Source organism: Lissotriton helveticus, chromosome 3_1 (assembly GCF_964261635.1).
Source record: "Lissotriton helveticus chromosome 3_1, aLisHel1.1, whole genome shotgun sequence".
Classification (NCBI taxonomy): domain Eukaryota; kingdom Metazoa; phylum Chordata; class Amphibia; order Caudata; family Salamandridae; genus Lissotriton; species Lissotriton helveticus.
This window is the reverse complement of record NC_136061.1, coordinates 1675111727-1675137080: the sequence shown is the minus strand read 5'-3', so window position 1 is coordinate 1675137080 and position 25354 is coordinate 1675111727. Positions and strand designations below refer to the sequence as shown.

At 42.8% G+C, this 25354-nt stretch overlaps 1 pseudogene; it reads right to left on the bottom strand.

Moving 5' to 3' along the window:
• LOC144825089 (histamine N-methyltransferase A-like) overlaps positions 1 to 25354 on the bottom strand; it is a 340611-nt pseudogene that overhangs the window by 187234 nt on the left and 128023 nt on the right.

Genomic DNA, 25354 nt, shown 5'->3' with positions numbered 1-25354 from the left:
TGTATATATATAAATACTATTGGTTTAAGTAGTTGATGCATGTTTTGTCTTTAGCCTTGAAGAAGTCTCAACTGAGACGAAACTCGTTGGCTAAAAGAGAATTGCTTTTGTACTATCTGGATTTTGAGTGTTTGGATTAACCAATAAAGAATACATCTCGACTACTAGTGGATCCTGGACCTGCCTATTGTATCACTTTCTTGGATTTACTTAATGCAATAAGAAGTTATGATATTTCTTGATGGTGCTAATTCCAATTTTTTCTTATTTGTGATTTGGGTTTTTGCCTAACTAGAAGTAAAGAGAAGTGTACTTCCTGGTCTTTTGAGCACCATCACTATACTATAAAGCCTCTTATATTAACAGGTGCAGTAGTTTGCCTCGACCCTCTTGTGTTTTTGCTATTTCACACATTGTTAAACCCTTGTTAGCGCTTCTGACTAAAGACACTCCAATGCCTCTTCAATGGACGCTTGAATGCCAGAATGCTTTTCGTCAGTTACGACAAGCTCTTTGTTCTGCACCAGTGTTAGGCGCTCCAGATTACAGGAAGGCTTTTACACTCTATGTACATGAGAAAGATGGGTGTACATTGTCAATTTTAGTACAGACACATGGTGACAAGCAGCATCCTTGTGCATATTTTTCAGAGGTTCTTGATCCTGTTGCTTGTGCATTGCCTGGGTGCTTTCGTTCAGTTGCAGCAACAGCTGTGTCCATACATCAGAGTGAAGGGATAGTTTTGTCACATAAATTGATGGTGCTAGTACCCCATGCGGTTGATGCCCTTTTGAATCAGACGAATACACAACATTTGACTAGTGCTCGTATGACAGGATACAAATTGACACTGTTTGCCCCTCACATTACCCTGCAGAGGTGTGCGACTCTAAACCCAGCTACTTTGTTGCCATATCCAGCGACTCAGCCTCAGTCACAGGAGTCTCATGATTGTATATTCCTTACTGAGGAACAGACAAAGGGTCGCTTCGATTTGCAATATACGCCCCTTTCAGATGTAGATGGGGAACTGTGGGTTGATGGGTCTTGTTTGAAGTTACCAGATGGCACGAATTCAGTTGCATATGCAATTACAACACTTCAGACAGTAGTGGAGACAGCTTGTATACCACAGGAGTCAGCTCATGCAGTTGAACTAATAGCTTTGCCACGAGCTTGTGAACTTAGCACTGACTTGCGTGTGAACATCCATACAGATAGCCGCTATGCTTTTGGAGTGGTCCATGATTTTGGCCTACTTTGGAAGGAAAGAGGCTTTCTTACATCCCACGTGATGCAGATAATGCACGGAGAACTAGTGCATAATCTTTTGACTGCACGGACATATCCGAAGAAAATAGCTATTGTTAAGTGTAGTGCACACAAGAGAGTAACTGATAAGACAGGACAAGGCAATGCCTTTGCAGATTGCGTAGCTCGTGAGACTGCGATGCAACGAAGTACTACATCAATGTACGTAGTGAAGTCACAAGCAGAACGTTGGCATTATGCTAGACAAGAAGTGCTAGAAATACAGACATCTGCCTCTGTGGAAGAACTTGAGCAATGGTCTAAAAAGGGAATGTTGGATGATGAGGGCTGTTTTCGTAATAAAGAGATGGATAAGTGGAAACTGCCTATAGCCTATTTACAGCCTATGGTGCAGATGGCACATGGGCCGGCACATGTTGGAGCTTTAGCGATAACTAAATTGCTTACGCAAGTTTGGTAGCATCCAGAAATTGCCGGTACAGCTAAAAGGATAGTACAATCCTGTTTGATTTGTTTGCAGTACAATCCTGGAAAAGGGACACAAACTCCTACAGGAGGGTTTGCTACACCAACCGCACCTTTTGAAGATGTGCAAATGGATTATATCCAACTTGAACGTAGCAATAACTTGAAGTTTGTTCTAGTGATGCTATGTGCCTTCAGTAAATGGATAGAGGCATAACCTACAAAGGATAATACTGCTCTCACCACAGCAAAGGTGCTCTTAAAGAAATGTTTCCCTAGATATGGTGTTTGTAAACTTTTGTGGAGTGAAAACTGACCTCTTTTTATTGGGCAAGTTGTTGGGTATGTCCTGAAAGGATTAGGGATCAAACAGAAGTTCCATGCAGTCTTCCACCCACAATCAGCAAAATTGGTGGAGAGGTATAACGCTACTTTGAAATTGAAATTAGCGAAAATACAGGCTTCCACGTCCCTGAAATGGCCTGATGCATTACCCTTGGCATTGTTGCCCATAAGATCGGTGCCACATTCACGATCTGGGCTTACAGCATATGAAGTGGTAGTTGGGAGACCGATGAACATTTGGGGAGTTACTAAGCCACGTCTCATACATGATGTACCATGTGTTCTGATGAATGATTACTTAGCACAGTTGACTGATAGTTTGATCTCTATTCATCAACAGGTTTGAGAAGCTCTTCCTGACAGATCTACAGGTGAGGCTAATGAACTCAGGCCCGGAGACTACGTGATGGTCAAGAGTTTCGAGAGATCGAACAGCTTGGAGCCGATGTGGCGAGGACCGGAGCAGGTGCTCCTAGTGAAGAGGACAGCGGTTCGAGTGATGAACCATAGCACTCACTGCAAGCGAGTGTCGCCTACCTTGGTGGAACCTGCTGTGCTGACTGACCATCAAGAGATTCTGGAAAAGGAGAATGGCCACGCTATCTCACCTGACAAATCTGAGGAAGTATTCCCGGACCACACGTTCCCTGGATTATCTCGATACCAACTGAGACCGAGGAAAGAGTCTGCATTGTTGAAAAAGACTGGTTGAGCTACCGCCCTGGATTGGTAAAACAGCACTGATGTGGAAAGGATGGGGGATCAGTCCTACATAGCGACACCCCTCTTAACCCTCAGTGAAGAAACCAACGGCTGCCCAGGACTTTAGAGCTCCAACAATTGTTTTCAACGACAAAGTGATCATGTCTGCAGGGAGATCAACTGTTGCTAAGATATGTAATAAAAAGATCATTTGTGCTGTAGGGTTTGTTGTTGCTATGGTGGCTATAGCAGTGATAACCTGGTTTGTTGAGAAAGTGGCTCCTGCTCGGCAACTGCTGATTGCCACTACTCCAGTACCAGTTGAGCATCATTACTTTATGCTTCCCTACCATGAGCAGAAACATCGACAATCCTACCTGAACAACACATTTATTCAGATGCTGCATCACACTCACAATGCCACAAATACTACTGACTATTGGGTGTGTGGGCTGATACCTGCTCATCAGAAGAAAGGAGGAACACCTTGTATTCCTCTTCCTTTCCTGCATAATGGGTCTTGCCAAGCCTGGTTTGCGCTTTTGTTTGCTTCTGCAAAAGCAAACATTTCGAGGATGACAGTAGGAAGGATTAATTATCATCTCAATAAAGTGTGTTATCCGGATGAAGATGGTTATCTGAGAGCTGAAGGAACTAAAATGGAAATGGGAAGAGTATCGACCTGAGAATATTTCTATGCCATATGTTTTCCCAAATATGAGAACTATTAAGAACAATGGACCATTTGTAATTTCTGTTACCCAAGCTAAAGCAGATTTATGTATAGGAAGTGTTGGAAGAATTCCAGTGGGGAGAAGCGAGTGTACTGTGGTTTTGACTATTGAAGGTGCCAATAACAGTAGTTTCATACCCTCACATAATACCTACTTTGTTTGTGGTAATAAGGGATATTACCAAGTACCTGTTGGATGGTCTGAAATATGCTATGTGTCCTTTTTGTTGCCCCCTGTGTATCTGGCACAGTAGTTATACAACGATATCTCTAAGAACAGATATAAGAGAACAACAAGTACTGATGAGGTGGACCAGACTGACACCACTTTGCAACAATACGTTGATTTCAATTTGGGTTTGTTTTTCTTTGTGGGTGCTGCATTAAACAGCAGAAAGATAAGACAATTGACTCGTGTTGTGGAAGCTGTTACCAATCAGACAGCTATGGCACTTGGGAACATTACAGAAGAGCTGCAAGTTGCAAGGATTGTAGCACTCCAAAATCGTATGGTTCTTGATGTGGTTCTAGCTGATCGAAGTGGTGCATGTCGCATCATCGGTAGCAGCTGCTGTGTCTACATTCCGGACCACTCACCTTCAGTGTTTGATGCAATCTCTAAACTGCATAAGATTTCTGCTGAGATTCACCTAGAGACTGGCACCTCAACTTTTGCCAGTTGAGTTTGGAAACTTTTTGTCACCTGGGGCAGGAAGCTGCTGACCATTCTATGTATAATACTAGTGATACTATTTACATGCTGTGTATGTATACAATGTGGTCCAATGCTTTGCTCTGTCTGCATTACTGCCTGTACACCTACCAAGCAAAATGTTGCAGAAATTAAAGTCCATCTGTCGTAATTTGGTAGTACCTGAGTTAGCGTCTAGCTCAGCTACACGAGCTTTTACTGTTAACTTGACCAAATGTTCGGGGGCCATTTTGTATTTGGTGGCTTCCATTTTGTATGAACATGCGGCCTCGTGGTCAGCGTGCCCTTTCGTCCTTCCTCCATGCCAATGAACCTTTACCCTGCCCAGCAACAGGCTATTTTTAGCAATGATCAGTCCCGCGCATGCGTACATCTGATCTCTGGACTAACGAGTGGTCACTCCTTAGGAATGTTCCTCAAACTCACCAGTGGTATTAAGCCCCTCCCACATACTGGCTGTGTTCCAAAAATGCCCTTATATGTACCTAAACTGTTCAAAAGTATACCGCCTACCTTTTTATTGCTGTTCAACTGTATAAAAGAGGTCGCGCACCGATGTTCGGGGTGATACTTCTTGCATTACCGAAGGGTGCTGTAGGAATGTACCACCACCCCATGGGGTCTTAATAAACTTGTCTTTTGCATTTTCCAGTTTCCGTGCCAACTTCTATTATATGGATCGAGAGTTTTTGCAGAGTATGTAGGCCTGACAGAACCTGATACCTCACAACGTATGCTAAATAAAGAGGTTACTGAAATGATGAATATAGATGTACAAGATGTGAATCTAGATTATCCCAAATAAACAAATGTCTTCAGCTAATGCTAAAAGGGTCGTCTGTAATTTGGCAGCGATCGGGGTTAGCATTTAGCTGAAGCAATCTTGTATTCAGCAGCCATCTTGTCTGCCATGTGCTCACCATGTGCTCTGTCCTTCCTTTCTGTCATTTGCTCTTGTACTCTGCTCATAGACCGACTATATTTAGGCTCTGCTACTCTGCACATGCGCAGAGGAGACTGTGACTGTCCATACACGTGTTCTAGTCTGTATATGTCAGGTTATTCCTAACGGAGTCAGCAAACTGCTAGCTCCTCCCTACTGTTAACTGTGCATTTCTGTATGACCTTTTATGTATGTAACCCTTCTCTTCTGTACTTGTACTGCCTTCCTTTGAGCCCCTGTGTGGGTATAAAAGGACCATGTTCCTTCTGTTCAGTGTACTACTTCATACACTACCGAAGAGTGTGAATGTAGTTCCACCTCTTGAGGTTAATAAAGAGCTCTGTTTTGTATTGCAGTTTCTGTGCCAACTTCTTCCTATTGCTCTGAGGACTTTGTTCAGAGAATGGCAAACCCCTAGCACTGGTATGCCTAGCTGAGGCTCACCACGACAGGGGGGACAACCTTGCATTAAAATCCCCATATAGACATAAGTGAACCTTGAGTTTGAAATATAATCAAAGTCATTGTTATAGAAGTTTATCAAATACAAGGTCAGGTCCCCCTTCAAAAGCAAAGCTTGAAAATCACTATGTGGGGTTTCCAGTGCAATGGCATGGCCACTAGTCAACAAATGTATCCAAACAGTAATAACTCAATTCCTATCACATTAAAATCTAGATGGACACAACAACAAACACATAACCCAAGCACATAAACATGACACAATTATCAAAATCACAGTAATTAGGCCACCTAAAGACCTGCAAATCAGAATTACAATGAAAAAGAGCTCACACACAGTGTAATACATACCAAACATACCCACATTACAAACAACCACTATGCTCTTAAAGAAATCCCAAACAAACCACAATACATCTAAACATATTTATATTCACTTTCCTTTGCTCCAGAACAGCTCAGGAACACGGAATACAGCAAATAATCCAATTTAGCAACCACTGGGTTAGACAGAATCCAGTTTATGGGATGCTAAAATTTTTTAGAGAACTTAAAGGTTTTCAGGTGTCTATATTTGGCGTGCCTATTTTTGGGGTGCAAGTATCCACCACCAAAACGGTTGACACTATCTAATCCGATAATAAAGATAAAGCGCCATCGCAGGATCAATAATGGTGTTAAACCTCAGGCATATATATAGGCAATGTGTCCCTAAATAGCACCCAAACACAAATTAAATAATTAGCATTTTATTGAAATAATTTCTCAAGAGTCAACAGTAAGATGTAAGCCATGAGGGTTTATTAAAATAATTCAGGTGCAATACATAACTCAAACAACACATTGGATGTGGCATTACAAATCTAGTTACTCAAAACAATGGAAGTCCCACAAATTAATGGTCTATAGTATTACTGGCAGAAAGAGCACTTAATGTTACAAAAGGCTTCCAATGTAGTTTTGAAGAACAACATGTCAATACAGAGCATTAAATTATATAGTGCACGCCTTGGTTATGTGCGGCGAACAGAAAAGAAAATACATCACAGCTGAGTTTAAATCTGAGGTGGAAGTTTGACTTAATTTTGGGCCTAGTTTAGTCAAGCACAGGAAAACAAAATTCTTTCAAGTGCAGTCTTTTCGTTTTATTGCAGAAATGCTCATAATGTTAAGCACACATTTTTATTAAATTGAAATCCACTATAATAGCATGATATCAACTAACTTAAAGAAAAGGTGACTGAAGGCAACTCAAAAGCTCAAAATCCCAGCCCTCTTTGAGGTATAGAGACATTACTATAATTTGTGGTTGGACTTTCTTGGTATTTTATGTTATGGAGTAGTGTATAGCGCACTATCGCCCGGGAGGGTATCCTGGCCATCAGCAGGTGTGAATCTAGCTTCATCTAAGACCTATTGGGACTACTCAAAAAGTTATGTTTTAAGCTTCTTGCAGAATTGAAGAAGTGAAGAGGAGGTTCTTGGATGTAGCAGCAGGTTCTACCATGCTTTAGGAGTGATGTTGGGAAAGGCTTGACAGCTGGGTCTGGTTGTCTGTATGCATGGGATGTGTGCAAACAGAAGTCTGGGTGAGTAAAGGTGTCCAGATGTTTTGTCAAAGAGGATGCAATTGTTGAGGCATGATGGACCAGTGTTATGTAATGCATTGGAAGTGTGGGTGAGGACTTTGAATTATGCTCGTTTGTGAACTGGGTGCCAGTGATGCTCCTTAAGTGTGGTGTAATGTGAGTTTGGTGTGAGAGGTTGTGGGTGATTCTGGCCATTGAGGTATGATTGGTCTTCAGAAGTCAGCTGAGTTTTTTTAATAATGCTGTCAATAAGGGTGTTCCCGTGGTCCAGCTTGCTTGTGACAAGAGAGTCTGTGATGATTTTCTGGATGCTGATTTCTAGCTGCAATTATTCAGTTTCCATGCGTAACAAAAAAGTGTGGGCATGAGCAATTTTCAGGTCCAAACATTGAGTTAAAGATTACTGGACAAACATACTGGGCCAGCGATTGCAGACTTAACACAATCACTGAGGATAAGATCAGGCACTAAAAATAAAAAATACAAACACTAGAAAATAAAAGAAGAAGCAGACAAGTGAGATAATCATTGCAGTATTCTTCTTGGAAAATATTTCTGAACCTTAAAAAGTCATTGCCACACCGGTCCAGCAGGAATTAAAAATTTCTCAAAATGTTGATTTCGTTTTTTCCCCAGATGGCAATAATTCCATTCTTTGCATACAGTCAGAGCTTCGTGTGGTGCATGAGGAAAAATGTCAGCTTTCAGTATTCTCACTCTGCCTCCCTTGTGTGTATGCCACATGTGGTTAATGATTGGGGTGTTACAGACTATTGTGCCAATTTTCGTGGAGTATATGCTAAATGCATAGGTGGCCATATAGTGCGAGTGGGCAAAATAAGGCACACCTTAACAATGGATGAAATATTAGTGTCAGAAAACGAAATTAAAGTCACAAAATCTGTTTTTGAGCTGCACGCTTCCACCGCCATTTTACTCTGAATGTATCCATCCGATCCACTTTATTAATCTCTTTTTTGCTTGTCTTCTAGCATCATCTCTGTACTTATATTCTCTAACATCTTAGAAGAAAGGGGCACACTATCAGTGCGCCCCCTGAGGGCAGACATCTGGAGGGGGAAAGGAGTTCCCATGGTCCACATAGACACACACCTGCAGGCGGATTTAGTCACTCACTACACCTAACTGCTAGGGGATCTCTGTCCCCTCTTTAAATTGTGGGCAGCTACCACCAACACTTCGTACTGAAGAATCGCTCTTACCTGGATCAACTCAGAATATATTTACTAATATTGAAAGGGTTATGGTAACAAGGGATGTGGAAACATAAATCATGTTTTATAAAAGTAAAAAACTGTTTCATGCAACAGAACTCATTGTATCAGAAAAACATAAACATAACACGTTATAAGATTAACCGTATTAAATACTACCTTACAATTAAGTTCAACAATGATACAGAATTGGAAACACACTGTAAAACAAAGTTGAATTAAACACACTTTAAAGAACATACAGTATGCATGTTTCTGAATACATTACCTTGGTATTTTGACAGCTGTACAGAATTTGGTTCAACCACATGATTATTAACTTGGACTCCTGGGCACTGAGCTTGTAATTTTGACAAAAGCAGTATATCCATTTGTCCTAAGCAGAAAATATATGAGATTATTTAAAGTATGTAAGCATACCACAGAATGCTGAAAACTGAAAATACCCCCTAACAACTGCTGCACTTTTTAGGTCTGGCTTGTTCGCTTCAGCTCTCTTCATGGCCTATGGTCTACAATATACCTGAGATGGGCTAGGAGTCAGCCCCCTGATATCACTATAAATCCCATCTTTTATCAATCTAAAAAGGTATACATCTTTAAAGTACTGCTATTTGTTGATTGGTATAGTATTCTTCTTAACAGGAGTTCTGTCTTTGCTCTGCGTGAGGTGAATTGTCTATTGCATTTGACGAGGTCTATTTGCTGAATGCAGAAACTTAAAAAGAGAACTCCTCAGTTTAAAAGAAACATATTCTACATTCCTTATTCTTAATCAAACACTCCCTGACAATATCATCATGGAAATGCGCTGTAGTATTTTTCAACTTGATTTTTCCAGAATAAAGTTATCAAGCAAAATAAATGCTGCATTAAAAAGACCAACAAATATGAAAAAAATATGATAGTGGTTTTTACTTTTGGTTTGTTATGCAGGTGTAGTAATTGACTCCAGACTGGTTAAGGTATTTCAGGAGAGTAATACAACAGCAGGGTCTACTACTTTCAGGAAGGGAAGCCACTTCATGGTCCAAGCGCATAGCTGCAGGATGAATGAAGAGTGTTTCAAGGAAGATTTGGAAGTATAGTAATGAAGACTACTAATTGTGACATTATTAAATTGTTCATCTTCCTCCTCACAACCTTTACGCTCTAAGGAAAACATCTGTTGACAACATGGGCCCCTCAGTCGATCAAATATGGTTGCCAGATGGCAAGGACAGTGGGTGCTTTAATTTAGGCCACTGAAACTGGAAACAAATAGGAAGATGCCAGAAAGACTTCCGGGGGCATCTAAAGCGTCAAAATTCCATAAGCTTCTGGTTCCACTAATACTGCTATAATAATACAACAATGCTAAAACCTGCCAGTATGGAAACATTCAAACATTATAATGTTACCTCCACCATCTTTACAAAAAGAAAATCCCATTTCAGAATGTTCTATTTGTAAAGAAAATAAGAATAGTAAAATGCATTTAACTAAACCGCCATAATAGCGGTTCCTGTCAATACCTTTATAAATGATCGTCTTATAAATTAGGCGGGTCATACCTCCATCATGGGGCCATCCGTCTAGTTATAAATCTCCCCCTTAATTTATATAAATGTACTTTCACTACAAAGGGCAATTCACCAAGTTGTACAATGTTGTTTACTATGAGGATATACCATCTGTGAGAAAGTGAATTATTAACTTGGAGTCTGCTTCTTCAGCCTAGGTACAAGTAGGAGCGGTACATTCCTTCAGGTGAAGACACCAGGTCAGTCCTCTTCTATTCTTTTGCCGATTCTGAAAGTATTCCTTATGAGATGCCTTTGCATGCCACAGTTATGTCTGGCACAAGCTAGTGCGTGAGTGTAAATCCTAGGCACTCCCTAACCCATGGAGTAAAAGTTCCTAGCAGCAACCCAACTCACTTATTCAGTAGTTCCCCTTTACTTTATCACAAACAGTCTCAAAGTGCCACAGAGGCACATAACTTTATTTTAGCATTTAATCAAATAAAAAAGGGCGTCGGTGAGGGCCTTTTTCTAAAACAGAAAACTTTGAAGGCAGGCGCTTGTGGTTGGTTTGACTCAGCATGTACAAAAGCCCAAAGAAATATGAAATTAGCTCTAGCTGAACAACCTAGAACCATAAGGAAAGCGCGGGAGTGTAGACTGGCTTACAAAGCAACCATCAAACAACGGAAAAGAAACTTGAAGGAGGATACATGGAACGAATTACTGGAGGCTACTCTATCTAAAGACAACATCAAGTTCTGGCGTGTTATTAACTCTCCTTACCATATCCTCCAAGACTCTCCACGTGCAGAGATAGCGATCACAGAGGATGCTTGGATAGCTCACGTTTCTAATCTGTATTGCCCTAGGGAAGACTCTGATACTTCCACTGCCAGCGCTTTGGCCCATAACGGGCTCATGTGTCCTGTTAATGCACCTGAGCCCATAGGCCCTCTAAAGGTTTCCAGAAATCCAAATTTTTTCCTTGGACAAAGTTCTGGCACTGAAAGAAAGTAAGGGGGGTAAAGCCCCAGGGCCCAACGGGATCCCTATTGATCTGTTTAAATTTATTATTGAGCTCTGGGGCCCTATCCTCACTTTGATTTTTAAAGCTTGCCAAGTCCAGGGTTTTTATCTACTTGGCCTGAGTCCCTTATTGTCCCGATTTTTAAGAAGGGTTACCGCAACAACCCAGCGCAATACAGGCCCATTTCTCTTTTGAATTGCCTGGTTAAGGTTGCTGGCCGCATGCTTTTAAGACACCTAGAGGATTGGGCGGAAACAAATAATATCTTCTCTGACCTAGAGTACAGATTTAGGGCTGGGCTAAAAACCATAGAGCTGGCAATACATTTAGATTTATTAGTTGGCAAATATGTGCACATGAAAGGTGGCAATCTGTTTTTAGTTTTTTTTGATTTATCTTCTGCTTTTGATTTGGTAGCTCAAATAAGTTATGGGCAATCATGGCCAATATGGGCGTGGATGCCACGATTGTGAACTTCCTTAGAGATTTGTACGCCCAAGGCAGAGTCAGAGTGCGTTATGGCCTCAATGGCACTTGTACTGAGCCATTTAAAATAGGAAGAGGGGTACACTAGGGATGCGTAAAGGCACCCTCCTTATTTAACCTCTATATTAACAGCGTAGGCGACACACTGGCAAGTAAATGTGCGTATCTTCCCCAGGCGGGACAACGGCTTATACCAGCATTATTTAACTCTGACGATGCAGTGTTAATGTTAATGGCCCGAACTCCCATTGCCATGCAGCGTCTGGTGGATGATTTTGCTCAGTACATGCGAAACCTTGGGCTAAAAATCAACATAGGTAAAACCTTTGCAATGAAGATCAGGAAGAAGGCCACTTGCTGCCGTGACATTTTTATTGAGGGTTCCACCATTCAGTTTACAGAGTCTTTTTCATATTTGGGCATTGTTTTTAATAAATCAGGGTATTGGAAAGGGGCAATTAAATCAAGGTGACTCCATTTTATGAAAACTACAATTGCCCTATCAAGTTTTGCCAGACAGCTTGGCTTTAAACACCCAAAGGAGATGATGACAATCTACAATGCTAAGGGAAGATCCTCTGCCATGTACGGGGCTGAGCTATAGGGGCATGGAAAGATTAATGTATTACAGCATGAAGAAAATGTCTCTCAGGTCTCTCAATCTCCTGAAAAGTAGCCCAACATTCCGAACTAGGCGCCCCCTACATAGCAGACTGGATTAGAATCCAGCCAGTGCTGTTATGGCACAAAATATGGTCATCTGAACATACAATTTTAAATCGAGCCATAATCGCCGACTGCCAACAATCCCCAAAAGCTTTCAACATCCCATGGCTCAAATATGTTAACAATTTTCTGATAAACCTCGGCCATCCTGAATATTTTACTCTACCAGAGAGACAGGCCAATGTCCAGAGGAAAGCCCTGAAACTGAAATGCATCTCATTATTGGAAGAAATCAGTTTAGCATCTGAAATCTGTAAACCAACCGTGCTGAGGAATCAAATGATCGTGACTAGTTTTCACATGCAACAATACCTAGCCAACGTCTATAATCCTCATCATAGGTTTGTGCTCACCCGTTTCCGGCTGGATATCTTCCACCTTTTAATTAGCTTTCATACCTCTAAGAACTGGTCACCTGACCTGGGGAATTGCACGTGTGATGACATTTCACCTTAGAAAACCATGCACACCGTGCTGTTCTGTAAACACTTCTTAAGGTTGAGACAGAAACTCATTAAATCCCTGGTATTAGAGTCGGGTTTCAGACATTGGCGCCCGGCGTATATTTATCTGCAAATGCTACCAAACATTATTATCTGTCCAGTAATGTCACGATTTTTGCTGGCTGTCAACAACTACAGGAAGCAGTTGGAAATAGTAAACTCTTGATTGTGCTGCGATGTCAGTTTTTTTAATACTTTGTGCTTTCTTGCATTTACACAGAAGAATTTTGTATTTTGTTTTAAACTGTATTTTGGTCATTTTAAAGTATTGTCATGGATGTAATATGTAGCTTTTATGACTCAATTTGTGATTTCAAATAAAGCTTACTTTGAAAGTGCCATGTGTCAGGGCAATTTCAAGATGGCCGAAGACTTTAGCCAGACTGAAATTGGGCTCTGAATCATGGGGGTTTGTAGAGGAGTGGACTATGGAAATTTCCAGTGTCCACCCACAACTAACATTAAAATCTAGTTTGAAGAAGGAGAAAGAGGTCTGGTAAGACAAAAACAAGGTCCCTAAGCACTAGATGGGGATGCACATGAATTGACCGGGCATCCTATTTGCTCCATTTCAAGGGTGCCAAAATGTAAAATGTGGCGAAAACCGACCTGTCAGGTAGGATTTTTAAAAGTTACTTATCCGTAATACTTTAAAAACACCCGACTACACCTTTGAATTGGATTTTTATTAACTGTTAAAAATTGTTGTTTAATGATTTTATTACATGTCCCATTCAGGTGCAGTTTGTGTTCGAGGATCAGGGCTTTGTCCTCCTAATTTTGTAGGCATGTGGGTGTTAATCGCTAAATTGTTAATTGCTAGTAATTGCTTTTAGCATGTAGCATCCCCATCCCTTACAAAACATTTCTGTGCCTCAGTTCCTGCCTTTCTCTAACCCTTGCTCACTTGAGGGACAGGCAACAAGCCAGTTTATAGTGGCACACTCGCATGTGCACATGAGCCAGGTAACATTTTCTTTTTTGGGGGTGGGATAACTAGGACTGACCTAGCACCAGCACAGGTTTGCTGGAATCAGGGGGCTTGGAGGACCACCAACTGCAGCATCATATTTTAGAAGCAGCCCCGGGCATGTTGGGCATTGGGCCAGTACTTCCTTGGTATCCTGTATTTCAAGGTGCTCATATGTGCTGATGAAGTCATTAGCACTAGAAGTCGACAAGCCAATGAATTAACGGGGAGAGCTGAATGAAACCTGAGCTACTGCCGACTCTGGCTCTAACAGCCAGTGTATGAGCCGAGTCCTGAAAATATTGGGCAAGTAAATAATGCAACAAACATTATGCTAAAATATACATGGTGTCTTCAATATTCAAAAAAGTGTATAACTTTAACATGCATAAGTGTTTCATCTTAGTATATCAGTTTTTACTTTCCATTCCAAAGTATTTATTAAAATAAAAACATTCCTGTCCCCATTCTGATGGCATGCTATCAGAAATGAAGAGGAACATCAGGGGTCATTTATAAACTATCTGTGGATTTGATTCCTATAGATAGATAACAATTTTGCATCTTCCCCCCCACCTCTCTTGGAAATATCCTGCTCGCTCGCACACCAAAATTAATTAATCGCTCTTATGCAACACCATCACTTTCAAATTTCACAACTGTTCCCATTCCTAATATACAGTGCTAGTTTTACAATCTGTACTCTGATTTTCTACATAGAACAGCTAGGACTGTCGCAGGGGAAAAGGCTTTTGGGCATTATCACTGTAGGGACATGCCAACATTTTTCACATACATACCATACACCCTACCTTCCGAGCAAAAAAACCCTTCTTAACAGTGATTTACTAATATTTAAAACCACACTGTGGGTTTTTGACTGCAGCAGTCGGGCTAAAATGATAGTCATCAAGCCATGTTTTCCTTTATGACATGAGTGGATGGCACCAAATGTGCTGCAGTGCACAGGTGACTTATAATGCCATGGGCGTATTTCCACACCATATCCTATGACCGTATAGAGATTTTAAGGTTGGCAATTAGACGTTATCCCATTTGGTTCAACTCTAGAGGCTGGATCACAAGCACTGGCACTAGGCCCCTGTGAAACTTTAATTACGCTGGAGTAATTTGAGTCATTTTCGGTTAGTATTTTGATGTAAAATTACCGAAAATTATGCGATTTCACCTGTTTGAATACTTAGTTCGCACCAAAATCCCAAAGGAGGAGCACAGGCCAAACAAACTTAGCAAGCACAAGCGGTTCCTGGCTGCTGCTGCTTGTGTTCTGTTGCATTTAGCACTATGTTCTTAGTGCAAAATGCATCATTGTGTCCATTTTGAACGCATGGGTGCATTTTGCACTATGGAAGCAGCATTTTGCAATAGGAAATTAGGGCTAAATACCATTTAGCACTCTTATACTAGTCCTCACGTAATTCTACATAATATTGGGTAATTATGCAGTCATTTCACATAATTACTCTACTGCAAATTACATGGAATGCACCCTCCCACCCCTAACAGCCACCTGTTTAGCAGCGCCCCATTGCCAGAGTAAGAAAAAAGAGCAGCATTAGTCCCAAAAAAGATATAGATGACCACACCAAAATGGCACTTTCCTACACCTTCCAAATCGTTTAAAAACACATTTTTATACTATAAACTACTTAAAAAGTTTTCAAACTGCTCTATTAATTTCTATCACAATCTTAATGCATTTCTTCACATTTGGTAATAAATCCATCAATGCTCGAAGGAGCGCTAAGAGATGGCTGGAGTAAATTCCCTAACATTCTTGTCAGACCACGTATTCTATTCATTCTTTGCATCTTGTTGCTATTTGTCATACATGTATTTTGTAGCATATTAAGCATCAATATTTCAGGACTCCTCCTACTTATCAGACTCCTTCCACCAGACAATAATTTTGCAACAATCTGCTCATAGTAGCACATATTTCCAAGGAATGAATAATTTAAAAAAGCATATGCATAAGTGTTAAAAAATTGATGGAGGTGCCCACTAACTATACTCCACCATAGTGTATATCAATTATACCTCATGTATCATCACTTCTAGGCAGAAGGCTTGTGATAAAGAGAGGCCCACATGAGTGAATACCAAGAGTGATCTAGTGCAGAAAGTTGCCTGGAGTGCTGCCACATTTGTGTGATACTTTTCGGGTTTGAGTAAACTCTGGGGAGCAGTGGGCAGCGCAAGGGTACCAAATGTATGGTGTTGGTCCCGGTGGCAATGGAGGAGAGGATGGCTGCCCAGGAACTCCAGGGCAGATCTGTTATTGTTCCTGTTTACCCCTCAATTGTCTAGATTTTGCACAAGGTATCAATACATGCATGAGTGGGTAAACGACTACTGCTGAGGGCAGCTAAAAATTTGGGAGTGGGAAGTGAGATTCTGAGATAGTTTCTTTTTGTGTCTGATCACACAGTAAAGCAGGACAAATGACTTCCAGGTAGCAGATCCTCAAGTTGGGTGCACCTGGTGAGGCTACCACCCCCTTTCACTGCCCGTAGCCCTACAGCTGCGATACAAAATACTGTGCCACGAGTAGGCTCATTCCTGGACAATAGCGAGAAAAGGACTAGCATAGATGCCAAGCTAGACACCACTTGAAAATGGCCTCAGCAGCTAGTAAACTCTGTTGCCAGATCTGCTTGCACCAAACACCGATATATCACTTATGAGAAACTGGTGGAGTGGCTCCCTCTCCGCAACCCGAGACCTATGTTGACACACATTTTGGAAGTAAAAAGAACAATTGTTTTGCAGCAACCAGAACTTAACTGAGTCTGCTCTTCTGTGCTTGAGCCACTGGAATAAGGCTAATGAGCCAATGCTGGGTATGTGAAAGCCATGGAGCACAAAGGGAGCCAAACAAGATAAGCAAGCAAGACAAAAACGGATGATGACCACCTTCAAATTGTGCCTATAAGCTCCTAATTATGCCAAAATGGTGGATTCCAAAGCAAAAGCAGATAAACTGGACACGATCCTGAATACAATCTAGGCCATGTGATAGGCACTCAAATACAAAATTAATGCTGTCATAATCGATCACTAAAGTATATAAACTGATATATGGAATGCTTGAATTAAGCCCAGCCACTGGTGATTAGTCAGGGATGCATCTTAATCCATTGTTATTTTGCACACCATGGCACCTCAGTTTGGACCCAGCTTTTTTCAAATCAGCATTGACCCTCCTCCAATCGGAACAGCCCAGCACAAACTGCCAAGCCAGGTCCTCCCTGAACCAGAAAACAAGTAACTGTCAGCTGGGTACAGCTCAGTTACAGTGACACAGTGGGCACGGTACCCACATCTGGGCATACCTATCCTACTTAGCGTGACACTAAAGTATTAAAAAAAATGATAGATGGAATGCTTGAATAATCTCAGCTACTGGTAATTACTTGGCCTGTATCACAATCCATAATTGTTTTGCACACCATGTCAACAGTTTGGACCTAGCTGTTTGAACATCAGTTTTGACCCTGATCTAGTCAGAATAGTCCTGCCTGAACTGCCAAGCCAGGTCCTCCCTGAACTGGAACACAAGCATCCCAGGACACGTTTTGCCATAGGTATGTGTTACTCAGACCAGACAATGAAGCGCTACACAGAGCAATTGCCAGTAGGTTAGACTTATTGCAAGCAGCCACCCATCACTTTCTGTGTATTTCATGAACTGCCCTATGTGGCATGGGTATGCCCATACGTGGTTCCCATGCTCACTGTGTCATTGGAACCAAGCTCTACCTGGCTGATGAGCCCATAACTAAGGCAAAACCAGTCTTGGGTTACATGTGTTCCAGTTCAGGAAGGACCTAGCTTGCCAGTTTGGACTGGATTGTTCCCATGAGAACAGGGTTGGGTCTAAACTGAGGTGGCATGGTGAGCAAAAGCGTGATGGGTTGTAGTGCTACCCCAAGCGATTGTCAGTGGGTAGACTTATTGTAAGCAGCTACCCATCATCTTTTGTGTGTTTCATACCCATGCCTAAGTGGCATTGGTATGCCCAGATGTGGGTGCTATGTTCATTGTGTCACTCGAACCAAGTTGTACCCGGCTGATAAGACACTAACTAGAGCAACACCAGCCCTGAGATGCTTGTGTCCTGGTTCAGGAGGACCTGACTTGGCAGTTCGAGAGGGATGGTTCCCATGAAGAACAGGGTCAAGACTGATTTGAACATCTGGCTCCAAACTGAGTCTGCATGGTGAGTAAAAGACTGATGTACTGGAGAGCTACCCTGTTCGACTGCCAGTGGTTAAACTTATGACAAGCAGCCACCCATCATCTCTTGCGTGTATTATAATTGCTCATGGCATAATTGGCATAATAACCTATCATCAGTGAACATTACAGCAGTTCCTATACATGACGGTATAGTGTGAGACAAGGTTGATTGCGTTATATTTGGCCTGATAGAACTTTTAAAAATACCACATTTATTTAAAATTTCATTAAGTGATATCATTACCTCCAGTACATTTTCTGATGATTGGGATCATGAAACTATAAATAATATTTTGTCTGATTTAGAAAAATCTGCTGCTTTTTCTAATAATTATTGTTGGAAGACACACCAGACTTTTAAACACGGTATTGCTATCAACCTTAATGTCATCATTTTTTGCATAAAGCTGCGAATCCTAGAAATGTTTTCACATATCACCAAGGGGAACATTGCCCGACACCGCCGAAAAGCAGTTCAAAGACATTTGCACAGAAATGTCCATATTTTTCATGGTTTAGCATGTCAGCCCCAGCTTCTTGTTATTATACTAGAGACTGGCAGGTTCAGGGAACAGAGGTGTTATTTAGAGCATGCCTTAATCCTCAGCAAATCATGTTTTTGGATGAAATGGTGCAACAAACGTCCTGTTTTGGACTAGCCTAAAACAAAGACTTCAATATACCTCAGATGCCCACACCATCACACACCAGGGATAATATAACATCGGATAACGGATTACGCTAGAGGACATCATGCAATACAATAGATCAGACCCCGAATTGAAGGGATGGTTGATTTGGCCCACAGACACCAATAGATGTCAGGAAAGATTCATGGGTAAATCCAAAATGTTTAATATTAACAGGCCAGACCCACTCTATGTAGAGAGAGAATGCTCAGGAGTAGTGACATCATACAGTGTTGGGAAGTCATGCCTCGATTGGCTAAAGACCTCAACACTTACACATGTGAAACAACACTTATCCTTACTTACAGAGGATGTGGACCTATGGGATTTTTTATTAGGTCCTAGGAAGCCAGGCCATAAACATTTCTATTATGCAGTCTATAATGAGATTTGGAAAATATCACAACAAAAGTCTGCTGAGAGATTACAAGAAATAGATCGTATAAACCTAGCGAAAGCTCTAGCAGTGGTTGACAATGTGTTCACTAAACTAACTTCCAGGATAGAGTCACTAGGCAATATTGAGCATTCTGCTATTGATATACTAGAACAGGATGGGATCAGTAACGGTTTGGTAGCGACCTTATCCTGTCACTTGAGGGGTGCCCCAGCTGGCGTGATCACTCTAGTGTTCAGGCTACTTTTGAATGGGAGTTGCTTGATGCTGAATGATCAAGGCTATTGTGGGATGCTTCCGGACATCGCATATCTGGTTACCATGAGCTCCAGGGTTACTTGCTGTATGCAAGTATTATTTCCACCAACACATACAGTCAGGAAGGCCCCGTTATGGCCTTCGCTTAATGTTTTTTTAATATGGTTTGATGCTTTGAGCAGAATGAAAGCCATGATTTTACAGAAATCTGTGCCCTTAACCTCCGCTCAAGATTGCAAGGTCTTCGGCAGAGATATAGGCACTCATACATACAAACTGCCCCTTCCATTTCGCAGAAATGGTATATCGTATCTTTAACATGTCTGATACGACAAGCATTGTCCACCTATTTAAGACCATAGGTTCTGAACTATTAAGCACCTTTCAGACGGTCCTCGGAGTTATACCAAACTTTTACACTGCATATTTGTAAGCATATTTGGAGGGCTGCCGTTGATCCTGTTTCTAATAGCAGGTATCCTGATTGTTATTTTTCTGCTGCGCAATGGACGTCGCAGTCACCAAGGAGGTGGAAACTGTAGTCCTGGAACGAAACTACCGTGATCGGATGGTACAACATCTAGGCAAACCTTGCCTTAGAGAACTTAGTGCATCTTGGTTCTTGTCATTTGGACCAGTCTGGATGGACTGCATCTTATTTGTATTCCGATGCCTATTTTGCGGAGAAGAATGTGTGTTAGATCTCTGTCTGACACTCCCATCATGTGCGCAACCGGACGTTGATGCTTTACTGGACCTGATAATGGCCCATGTTCTGCAGTGTTCACAGTGTATTCCGATATTGATGGCGGCATTCCTGGAGCCACTACAGGTAGTATTGGCTCCTGTTTGTATGGACATCCGCCCTTCCTCTGACACCCAGGCCTTGGACGGTGCACAGGCTGCCCCAGCATTGGTTGTGGACAGTAAAAAAGATCATCTGTGCTCAATTGACATAATCTGCGAGGTGTCATCTGCGGGGGCAGGCATTGAGAATGTTGCATCTACCAGCCAGGACACTTAAATATTCGACTCATTTGGCCCGCAGTGCGCAGGGAGAAATTCTACTTTTTTTGAAAAACAAACTGAAAAGTGGAACTCCATAATAAAATTGACATTCTTTTGAGTATGCATGGCTTTCAAATGCTTATAGTAGTTCGAACTATATCTACCAACACATTAAGGCTATAGCTTTGGTGATAATTTCCTTTTTACATTTTTTAAAGATTTTTTAGAACGTTTTTAACATTGTTCTTTGCATAACAAGCAACAAATGTTTTGAACTTGTTTTGCATACCAGAAACTAGTCAGCCTAGTACTACATTTAGAATTTAACTATGTTGTCCATTCGGAAGAGGAGTGGGTGTTATATTCCATGGTGGTACCATAATATAGGCCCCAGTATCTTCATTACCCTTCACCTATATTATTCCCTACATTACACTTGTAACAGTTTACTGGGACTGACCTTTTACCTAAATACGACACTGCATTCAGAAATGCTCGTTATCCCTAGTTCGAAGACTCATACATTATGCATGAGGATTCTTGAAGGCACAGCAGGACGATCATCTACTGTATAATATCTATGTGTAAAGTTCATGCCCAACGTTATCCTTAGTCTGACACAGTAATACAGTGAGGTAGTACCCCTGGGGAGACCTATGGGTATATATACATCACATCTTGCTAGGATAGAGCAGAGAAGACTGAGACTTCCCGGCCAACACACAGACCAGAGACGCTGAGGTTCCTGCATGCAGACACCACAGCTTGCAGTGGTCTAACTCGAGACCAAGGCAGGGTCCAACAGTCACTCACTTCAGGTAAAAGGGTTGACTTTATCTTGGAGGGAATTTTTGACTTAACACGTACACACATGCTAGGTACATTTAGGTACATCTAGTTAGGGAAGCATCTTAGGAGTACGCATCTTTTTATTTCGTGTTTTATATACTCATATGTATTCATGATTATTGTAAGATGGTAGAGAAATACCATCCATTTACCTTTATAGTACTGTTAATCATTTATATCTTATACTGCCTAACAATTGTTGCAGCTCATCTATTCCACACCAGAATAACAACTGTTCAATAAATACTTATTGAAAATGCCCAGCCTGTTTATTTTGTGTATCTCTCGGAGACAGACTGAGTAAGCACGAGTGACTGAGCGAAAAGTGGTATATTGTTTCCACAATCCTGAGAGATCAGGGTTGTCATGCTCGATGGTTGCCAAAACCTTTTGGTAAGAGGAGATCCTAGTGGCACTGGTAGCTAGTTGGTACAAAAGGCCAAGATACCCGATGGGGGTGTTCAGAGTCAGTCTGTCACCAATCCTACAGTGTATGCTATCTAAACGTGCAGATCCTGTATAATTGTTATAGGAGCTACACAACAACTCCAAGGTATCCCTTTATTAGTGGGGTGAGTGGATACGATTAAAAACTATTGGAAAGTGCATCCATGATATTGTTGTACTATGTCCCTAAGGTAAAAGAGCCAACATGTTTCTGCCCTACTCTTTTGGCCTACATAGGTCCTCGGCATTCTTCAGGGCGGTAGTAGAGAAGAGATCCCCAAATAACGTCACCTTGTAATTAATGCAGTTGGAAACATGTAGTGCTAAAAAATTACTTCAGCATGCAAACAAAAGAAATGTACTTGCTGTATGGAGGTATTTGCCTGTGAACAGAAAGTACAAACAGAAAAAGAGCATGATTATGTTTTCATTTTGCTCAAAGTTACTTAATCATGTCAAAGTGACAGACAAAGGGCATCTATATTTGTCACATTGTGCTTGATTGACCATTTTGAAACAAGCTAAGTAGTTAATTTAAAAAAAAACAACATTTGTGCATCTGCATTCTGGACTCATCTCAATCAAAGGCTTCAGCTTATACACCCATCTTTGTTCCTCTTCCGGGTGTCTTTTGGTAGTGTTGTGGCCCAGAGTTAGTTTCTTTTTTTTTTTAAAACCTTTATTGTACAGTTAAGGATATACAAATACGGGCCAACAACCGCTCAGGTAGGCCACGACACAATATAATAAGCCGATGTATCCGAAGAGAAGTGTGTCGGGGGGCACATTACTTTATATTAAAGCAATCAATAGGAGAACGGCCATATACGACAACCGAAAACAGGAGCAAAGAAGGTAAATTTTATATTAGGAAGTATAGCAGGATTAATTGCAGTGTATGGTCATCCGAATTCCCATAGCGGGCCATAAATCAGACAGCAAAACATAAAGGCATCGGAGAAAACTATCATCAGCAACAGTGTACATCAATTAGGATATATACGCCATATGACAAATCAATGTTCACCTTGGCCCGCCTTTAGTCACCCCACCAACCCGTCACATACTGAGAGTGAACGGAGGAACCAGAACAGCAGCAAGAAATACAATCATCCGCCATATTAACCCAAATAATAAGAAAAGAAGAGAATAAAAGGGGGAAAAGGGGGGAAAATGAAATAAATCAGAAAGGGGGAGAACGCCGCACTGTGGCACGCGCCCCACAGCAACGGAGCACGCAAAAAGAGTGAGTGTACAGCCAGCGAGGTGGACACGCGAGACGCAAGAGCAATGTGGCAATGCAGTAGAAGGGAGAACAACACACCCCCAGTTACCACCCGCAATCGTACCATGGGAGACAAGCACAGACGCGGCGCTCCGATAAAGGGATACAAAAGAGCCATAGAACTAAAGGAAAAGGAAAAAGAGAAAAAAAACCCACCCCACCCTGCACCCCTGCAGAAGGCTACGGCCTACCCCCCAGCAGCGTGCCTGTCGCAATAAATCAGAACCCGAAATATAGAGAAGTCAAGAAGAGAGAAAGGAATAAGAAGGCAAAAAAGAGGGGGGGAAAGAACCCAAAAAAGGGGGGGGGGGGAGAACATAAGACAAGTCGGTAGGCCCCAGCCTCCCGCCCAGCCATACGAATATACAACTTCCAGACGAGATCGACACAACCTTAGGTATTATAAACTTGTAAAGGAACCGTCCATATTATCATAAGCGGGGGCCATCAGCATAGCAAACTATTAACCGGCAGTCCTCCGGGTGCAGCATCGGCTCATCCCTGGCCTGTCTTTGTCTTCACCACCATATGCGATATAGCAAGGAAAGGCAAGTAGTTTAAGGTGGAGCTGCTCCACGGTCGAAACAAACCAGGACTAGGGCGCAGATCAAAGGGTTCCGGCAGCCAGCAATAAAACAAGGACCAGTCTCGGGAGTCCAGAACCCTCGACAGTAACACGATGAGCAGCAAGATGTAGGAGTCTCGCCTCGCAGCACAGGAAAGTTGAGTCCCCCCTGCAGCATAACAGCAGGGCCTCCCCACAGCAGATCAGATCGGCAATCCATGACGTTCCTTGAACCCTCGAGCAGCATCCGAACCTGACATGGAGCCCATGCCCTCGCACTCCACATTCACAGCTGCCAGGAGAGTCGGGGCCGCATGGTTGCAATCTTGTTTACGCACAGCGGAAGCACTCCTTGTAGTGACCAAGGGGGACAAAGCAACGCCATCACTAAGTCGAGGGGCGCCCATGGGGAACGGTCCTTCAAAGATGGCGACGGACCGCCCAACCCCCACAGGGGCACCCGGGGCCAAGGCCGCACGCAAAGACTGCAGGGCAGCAAAGACATCGCCGATCGTGGGCTCACGTTCATATGACCAGGCCCCTGCACACGCCAGCGACACAGATCCGCCGCCCAGATGAAATCCGTGTTCCTGGGCGTCAGCCGCCATCTCGTGGGTTCAGCTGCGTCACCACACTCCACGATGCCCGGGACGGGCTCTCACGCAGGGACACCGCCGGGGGTCACCGGGACACGCCAATGGCAATCTTGGTGCAGAAAAGGCGCCATCAAACTCGGGGGCCTGCTGCTCGATCACCCGAGGGCGCCTCCCGCCGATTCCAGGCGCAGGGCTTCAAGATGGCCGGACAAGGCATCAAAGGGGGGTCATCCTGCACAGACCTCCCACCTCCACGGTGCTCCGTGCTCCAACAAGGGGTCCACCGGCCGCAGGACCGGCCCGGCCAGGATCCACCGGTCTATTCGCACAATGGCCCTCACAGCCTGCTTCGCCCTCGCACCGGGGGCCGCCGCCGACACCCCAGCACCGGCCGACCCACACAGGCAAGTCCCCGGTCTCTACACCGCGAAGGCCCCGGAGCAAGCAAGAGCCCAGCAGCGGATCCACAGCACGCATGGGCCCCTGGGCCAGACGGTGAGTACCAGCGTTGCTTCCCCTTCCTTTTTCTTCCAGGGTGTGTCGTCTCGAGGCAGGATATTCGACAGGATTTGTGTGTTGGGCAGGAAGACTGGCGGAGCCGAGCTACAGAGCGGCCATCTCGGTCGCGAGCTTGGCTCCTCCTTCCAGAGTTAGTTTCTTAATGACAGACCAGCCTAGGTCTTTATCGGAGTGGTTACTTTCAATGAAGTATGCTGTATGTTTAGTAGATTGTTTTTTAAAATGAACTGCGCTCCTGTGCTCCCTTATTCATATTCTGATTTTCCTAGTTGTCATGCCGATGTAGCGTAAGCCGCAGGGACATGTGATTGTGTAAACAACATTACTGCTGTTGCAGTTTGTGTGTGTTCTTTTCTCCCAAGCTTTTGCCAAGCCTTGATCTAGAGTACGTGACAGGCAGCGGACGGGCGCAGCGGGCTGCCGAAGGCACGCCAAAGGCAACCCCATCTGCACCCATCCGCGACCGGCCGGGGCCAAGGGCCAGCCATTATGCTCATTTTATTAAATATACTTCACTGGAATTGCGCTCATTAGCCCCTGAGGCCGATACGGGGATTGAGCCCAATATTAAACATAAACTAGAACGATATGGACTTCTATACATTGAGCTGGTTGCACCTCTGCCCTTACTTGTATCTGAAACCCCGCATTCCAATCAGCACAGGCAGACAGCCACTAAAATTAAGACCCCTGACACCGAAGGGCTTAATGTAGTTTATTTAAACACACACTCTACTGATAAGTATCAGTTAGAGATCTTCAACCTTTTAGACACTGTTGCTCCTGATATACTTTTGGTAACA